The following is a 7,502-nucleotide window of genomic DNA, read 5'->3' on the forward strand; positions in this document are numbered from 1 at the left end:
TTTTTTTGAGTTAGTCTCGCTCTGCCACCCAGTCTGGAGTGCGGTAGTATGAACCTGGCTCACTGCAACCTCTGCCTCTAGGGTTCAAGCGGTTCTCCTGCCTAAGCTTCCCGAGTAACTGGGATTACAGGTACACACCACCACATCCAGCTCATTTTTGTATTTTTAGTAGAGAAGGCGTTACACCATGTGGGCCGGGCTGGTCTTGAACTCCTGATCTCAAGAGATCCACCTGCCTTGGCCTCCCAAAGTACTGAGGATTACAGGCATGAGCCAGCATGCACAGATAAAAAGTGTGTTTTTTCAGAAAAATGAACAACGTACAAACAAAAAATAGGGAACAGCTGGGGGTGGTGGCTCATTCCTATAATCCTAGCTCTTTGGGAGGCTGAGGTGGGAAGATCGCTGGAGTCCAGGAGGTTAAGGCTGCGGTGACCCATGATTGCACCACTGCCCTCCAGCATGAGTATTGCAGCAAGACCCTGCCTCAAGAAAAACTAAAATTTTAAAAAACCAAAACCTAAGCACGACAATTGGGTTATCAGGCTATTTTATGATATGTGCCATTCTCAAAACTTGTTACGGTATCATCACATCACTCATCCGACACGAAAAAATAAAAAATAAAACCCAGAAACTCAAACTAAAAATATGTGCAAATCTATAGTGTTATGCGTTGTGCTCTGTCTCCCCGAAAGATGCTGAAGCCCTATGCCGCAGGGTCTGTGGATGCGACCTTATTTGGAAATAGCCTCTTCCCATGTGATCGAGCTAAGCTGAGGTAATGAGGGTGAATCCTAATCCAGTGTGCCTGGTGTCCTTATAAAAAGGGGATGTGCGGACAAAGACACCTACAAAGGGAAGACAGTTTCAAGACAGAGACAGAAGACCACCTGCAAGCCAAGGAACTCTGGAGGCTCTGAGAATCCATGAGCGAGAACTGGGACGGACCTCCCTCACAGCCTTCAGAGCAAAAAACAAACAAACAATAAAAAATCCCTTGATTTCAGACTCCTGGTCTCCAGAACTGTGAGAATAAATCTCTGTGGTTGAAGCCACAGTTTAGGGTACTTTCTTAAGGCAGCGCTGGGAAATGAATGCAGAGTTCTTGGGGCACGCATCAACACTTCTGAAGGAAATGTGAGACGTTCAATGCTTGAACTTACAATTCATACCTTTCTCTACTCTGAATTCTTTTTTTTGAGACGCAGGGTCTCACTCTGTCACCCAGGCTGGAGTGCAGTGGCACAAGCATGGCTCACTGCAGCCTCCAGTTCCTGGGCTGCAGCAATCCTCTTGCCTCAGCTTCCTGAGTAGCTGAGATTATGGGCACATGCCACTGTGCCCAATTTTTAAAAAATGTTTTGTAGAGATGGGGTCATGCTATGTTGCCCGGGTTTACCTGGAACTCCTAGCCTCAAGTGATCTTTCCATCTTGGCCTCCAAAATTCTGGGATTATAGGTATAAGCCATTGTAACTGGCTTGCCTTTAAAAACAAAAACAAAACCAGAATCTTCCTATATTGCCCAGGCTGGAGTCCAGGGACATGATCTTGGCTCACTGCAACCTCCACCTCCTGGGTTCAAGCAATTCTTTTGCGTCAGCCTCCCGAGTAACTCAGCTTATAGGCTCCTACCACCACACCTAGCTAATTTATGTATTTTTATTACAGGCGAGGTTCCACCTGTGGGCCAGGCTTGTCTCGAACTGCTGACTTCAGGTGATCCGCCCACTTCGGCATCCCAAAATGCTATGATTGTGGCTCACTGCAACCTCCGCTCCTGGGTTCAAGCAATGCTCCTGCCTCAGCCTCCCAAGTAGCTGGGATGACAGGTTCCTGCCACCATGCCAGTTTTTGTACCTTTAGCAGAGACGGTGTTTCACCATGTTGGCCAGGCTGGTCTTGAACCCCCGACATCAGGTGATCCGACTGCTTCAGCCTCCCAAAAGGATAGGATAACAGGCATGTGCCACTGTGCCCGACCCATTTCTGTTATTATTACAGTGTAATATATAATGAAATATTTACACAACTCACCGTAACGTAAAATTAGTGGGAGCCCTGAGCTTTTTTCCTGAAACTAGAGCATCCCTTCTGAAGGTGACGGGAGACATTGACAGATAAACAGGCATTGGATTCTCATAAGGAGCAAGCAGTCCAGCTCCCTCGCATGTGCTGCTTACGGTAGGGTTTGCATTCCTATGAGACTCTAACAACGCCACCCATCTGACAGAAGGTTGAGCTCAGGTGGTGATGCCAGAAATAAGGAGCGGCTATGAACACAGATAAAGCCTCCCTAGCCCGTTCGCTGCTCACCTGCTGTGCTGCCTGCCCAGTTCCCAGCAGGTGAGACGGGCACGGTGGCTCGCGCCTGTAATCCCAGCACACTGGAAGACTGAGGCAGGGGGATCACCTGAGGTTGGGAGTTCGAGACCAACCTGACCACCATAGAGACACCCTGTCTCTACTAGAAATACAAAAATTAGCCTGGCATGGTGGCTCATACCTGTAATCACAGCTACTTGGGAGTCTGAGGCAGGAAACTGGCTTGAATCTGGGAGACAGAGGTTGCAGAGAGTCAAGATCATGCCATTGCATTCCAGCCTGGGCAACAAGAGCAAAACTCCCTGTCAAATAATAATTTAAAAAAAAGCCCAGGTGCAATGGCTCACACTTATAATCCCAGCACTTTGGGAGAATGAGGAGGGCAAATCACCTGAAGTAAGGTGTTTGGGACCAGCCTGGCCAACATGGTGAAACCCTGTCTCTACTAAAAATACAAAAATTAGCCAGGTGTGGTGGTACATGCTTGTAATCCCAGCTACTCAGGAGGCTGAGGCGGAAGAATTACTTGAGCCTCGGAGATGGAGGTTACATTTACCTGAGATCGCACCACTGCACAGACTGAGACTCTGTCTCAAAAAGAGAAAAAAAGAAAAACAGGCTACTGGTACAGATCCGTGGCCAGGAGGGTTGGGGACCCCAGCTGTAGACAATATGTAATGATCAAATTGGGGTAACTGAGACAGTCATCACCTCAAATATTTATCTTTTGTTTTGGGAACACGAAAATCATTCTCTTCTAGCTATCTTGAAATATTCAAATAAAAAAAAATTCTCATTCACTGTAATTTCCCTTGTGCACTATTGATTGCTGTAACATATTCCTTCTGTCTAGGCCTTCTGGTCTTTCATTCATTCTTTTTTAAAATTATTTTCATTTATTTCTGAGACAGTCTCTCGCTTTCTGCCAGGCTACAGTGCAGTGACATGATCTCGACTCACTGTAACCTTCACCTCCTGGGTACAGGCAATTCTCCTGCCTCAGCCTCCTGAGTAGCTGGGATTACAGGTGTGCATCACTATTCCTAGCTAACTTTTTTTATTTTTAGTAGAGATGGGGTTTCACCATGTTGTCCAGGCAGGTCTCAAACCCCTGACCTCAAGCAATCCACCCACCTCGGACTCCCAAAGTGCTAGGATTACAGGCATGAGCCACAGCACCTGGCCATTTATTCATTCTTACATTCATTCATTCTATGAATAACTACTGCCTGGTTATCATATACCTGACAGGGTTCCGGGCTCTGGGGAAACAGCAATGAGGAAAACAAAGTTGTTGCTCTCTTAATGGATCCATCATTCTAATGAGGGGGAAAGAGACAGGCGATCCATAAACAAACCATTAACACAGACAGCACATCAGGTGGAGAGTGCTATGAAGAATAAAAACTAAAGCAGGTATGGCCAGGTGCGGTGGCTCCCATCTGTAATCCCAGCACTTTGGGAGGCTGAGGAGGATGGATCCCTTGAGGTTAGGAGTTCAAGACCAGCCTGGCCGACATGGTGAAATGCCATCTCTACTAAAGGTACAAAAAAGATAATTACCTAGGCGTGGTGGCAACTGCCTGTAATCCTAGCTACTCAGGAGGGTAAGGTGGGAGGATTGTTTGAACTTGGGAGGTGGAGGTTGCAGTGAGCCGACATTGCATCACTGCACTCCAGCCTGGGGAACAGAGCAAGACTGTCTTCAAAAATAAAAAAGTAAAGAGAAATCGGGTGCAGGTTAGAGTGCACTAGCACAAGCAGGGGTGCTCAGGTGGTGGTGAAGGTGGTCAGGAAAGGACTCTTTGTGAAGGTGATAGACATGAGGGCTAAGCCTGGGGACTCCTGAAGACAGCAGCATGGGAGGGCCCTAGGTATTGGTCCCATTTGTGGTATTTTTGTTTTGTTTGGTTTGGTTTTTGACACAAAGTCTTACTCCGTCACCCAGGCTGGAGTGAAGTGGCACAATCTCGGCTCACTGCAACCTCCACCAACTGGGTTCAAGGCACCTCAGCCTCCCAAAGAGCTCAGATGGCAGGCATGAGTCACTGTGCCTTGCCTATGCATCAACATGTTTAAATTCTTCTGAAAGCTGTGCTTTAGGAAGAGTGATCTGAGAGCAATAAGAAATAAATGACAGAACGGCAGAACAAGGATCATGTCAGTGACAGGGTGGCTATGGACATTTGCTGGCCAGCAGCAAGAAAGGCACTCAGACCCTGGATTCTACCTCGGCAGTCTGTCTGCACCTGAACCCTCCTCCCCACATCAGTGGAAGCCTGGAACTCTCAGAAGAGCAGACCTCAACGGCCGCTGTCACCTTCACCAGAATGATGGAACTAATTCATTCACGCAGAAGAAAGCAGAAACCCGGTGAGAACAGGATCCAGAATGTGTGGGTTTTGATGGACAGGGTGGTAGGATCAGGGAGGTTCCACCTACCTCACCTCCTGAGCCCCGCACTCCTTCCCCAGTCCTGCTCAGCATAGAGACTAGAGTGACATAACCAGAAATGTAGATGCTTGGAAGGACACCAGCGACATAAAGAAGAGGCGGCCAGAGGTCCAGAAGGTACACAGCTCCTGGCCTCGGATGCCCAGGACTCTGTCCAGAAAGGCTCCCTCCCAGCCATGGAACTTGATGGTCCTTGAGTTCCTGAGGATAGAGCTGGTGAGTCGGGCCCACAAGTCTTTCTGCCTCGTTTGCTCTCCTGGGATTGGAGGGAAGAGAGAGATAAAGACAAAGCTGGTCCGGAATTCTCCCCTGCACCCTGACAGTCACCCTGCAGCAAATCCCGCTGATCCTGCCTACTGCATCCAAAGCTGTCTGCCTCTCCACATCTCTGATCCTCAGTCCTGATCCATCCACCATCATCCTGTGCCTGGATTCCTACAGGAGCTGACCCAGGACCACTGCCACAGAAAGGAGGCATCTGATGCCCAGAGAACAGAGGCTGCCCCTGAGCCCACCTGGGTATGGCGCCATCAGGAAGGCTACCTGGGTGGGTAATGCCTGAGCTACATGTTTCTTCCTTTTACATTTTTGGTGGAGTTGTGGGGTCTCACTCTGTTGCCCAGGCTGGCCTCAAGCTCTTGGACTCAAGTGACCCTCTGCCCCTGGCCTCCTAAAGTACTGTGATTACAACCTGAGCTACATGTTAAATGGCCAGGAGGTGGGTGCTGGGCAGGCAGAGGATGAGGGGATGGAGCCGGGAAGAGGGAGTGAAGGCTCTGAGACAGGGGACAGCAAACACCTAGGCAGAAGGAGCAGCATGACTAAGAGGACACTCAGTGTGGCCAGAGGAGTACATGCACAGCGTCACTTGGCACTTTAGGGTCAGGCAGGAGTTTGGGGTCTGTGCTTAACTGGGGAGGGGCATCATCAGAAGGCAGCTGCCTGGAGAAGGTATTTTGTTATTTTTTGAGATGGAGTCTTGCTTTGTTACCAGCCTGGAGTGCAGTGGTGCGATCTTGGCTCACTGTAATATCTGCCTCCTGGGTTCAAGTGATTCTCCCGCCTGAGATTCTAGAGTAGCTGAGATTATAGGTGCCTGCCACGATGCTCAGCTAATCTTTGTATTTGTTAAGAGGGATGGCATTTTGCCATGTTGACCAGTCTGGTTTAGAACTCCTGAACTCAGATGATCCACCTGTTTCGAACTCCCAAAGTGCTGGGATTACAGGCATGAGTCACTGTGCCCGGAGGAGGCCATGCAGGAGGCTGGCCAAGTGACAGATGGACATTGAGACAGCTGGGCCTAGAGAGGAAATAAGTTCCTTCCCTTTGTCCCCCTTCCCTCCCTCCCTCCCTCCCACCTTTCTTTTCTTCCCTACTCCTTTCTTCTGCTCTCCTGCCTTGCTTTCTGCCCTTTTTTTTACCTCCCTTTCTTCCTTGCCATCATTCCTTCTCTTCCTCTTTCAACTCTTTCCTTCCCTCCATCTGTCCTCCCCTTTCCTATCTGTCCTTCCCTCCCTCATTTTCACTCCTCCCCTCCCTCCTTTCTCCCCATCCCTCCCTTCTTCCCTTCCTCTTTCCTACCCTTCTCCCCTCCCTCCCTTCTTCCGTAGTTCTCAAACACTTGTCCAGCACCTTCTGCATGCCGAGCACTAACTAGATACTGAATCTGCCACAAAGAGTGTGCTGTGCTGCCGTGGAGCTTCTAGTCTAAGGAGAGCAAGGCCATTGGCCCCTTCCGGGTGCTTCTTGAAGGGCCCTTTAGGAAGTGGGAAGTGCTGGGGAACAGCAAAAATGAACCCAAAACAGGCCAAGGAAGAGAGATGCTGAAAGGAGAGGGATGGGTGGGGTGTGTCCTTGCTGAACGATGGTGAGGAAGGTGGACCTGACTGCAGGGGGTGCTGGAGGGGACAAGGGTCTTCTAGAGTGAGAGTGGTCCAGGTGGAGAGCAGCTAAAGCAGATGCCTGGAGAGATGTGTGAACATCAGGCAGGTGTGAGGATGGGGTAGGTGGGAAAGGGAGGGAGACGGGTGGAAGGTGAGGCTGGAGTCAATGAGGCAGCTCAGGGAGGGCCAGGTGGGCCACTGTGGGGCCTTTGGCTCAGACTGAGGAAAATGGGGCTGCTGTAGGTCTGAGCAGAGGAGGGTGTGATGAATTCAGCTCACACAGGTCTCCTGTGGCTGGAAGTGGAGAGAGGCTGGGGCGGAAGTAAGGAGTGAGCCAGGGCCTTGCTGCTGGATGCATTTTTCAGATGACGCCAAGCAAATCTGCTGACTGATGGGATGCAGGAGAAAAAGGCATTGATCTGACCCAGGGCCTGGGGTCTGAACACTGGAGGGAAGAGCCGCCGTCCGATGCGATGGGGAAGGAGAGGGGCAGGTCTGCACGATGGGCAACTCGCAGAGACAAGAACAAAGCCAGACCCGCCGGATCCCACTCAGCTCTGCCCTCCCCATCGCCCACACCAGGGCCTGTGTCTTCCTCCCTACTTCCTGCCTGGTCCGTCTTTTCCCCCAAAAGCCGAACCTGAAAGTGATTCCTCTTCTTGCTGATAAAGAAACTCAGAGGCAGGTGGCTCAGGAAGACAGAGATGGTGGAGGGACCCAGGAGCTAGGCACGGAGGGGACAGAACCTCAGGAGATCCCGGGGAGCCCAGCTGCCAGAGGGGTGTGAACCACAGCGGCTCCATCTTGAATAGGAGATGCGTAAAAGGAGGCTGAG

General features: G+C 50.2%; 1 pseudogene; it reads left to right on the forward strand.

Moving 5' to 3' along the window:
• The first annotated feature begins 511 nt into the window (after nucleotides 1-511).
• LOC144580712 (small nucleolar RNA U13) lies at nucleotides 512-609 on the forward strand (annotated as a pseudogene).
• Nucleotides 610-7,502: the final 6,893 nt, after the last annotated feature.

Source organism: Callithrix jacchus, chromosome 21 (assembly GCF_049354715.1).
Source record: "Callithrix jacchus isolate 240 chromosome 21, calJac240_pri, whole genome shotgun sequence".
In the NCBI taxonomy this organism is placed as follows: Eukaryota; Metazoa; Chordata; class Mammalia; order Primates; family Cebidae; genus Callithrix; species Callithrix jacchus.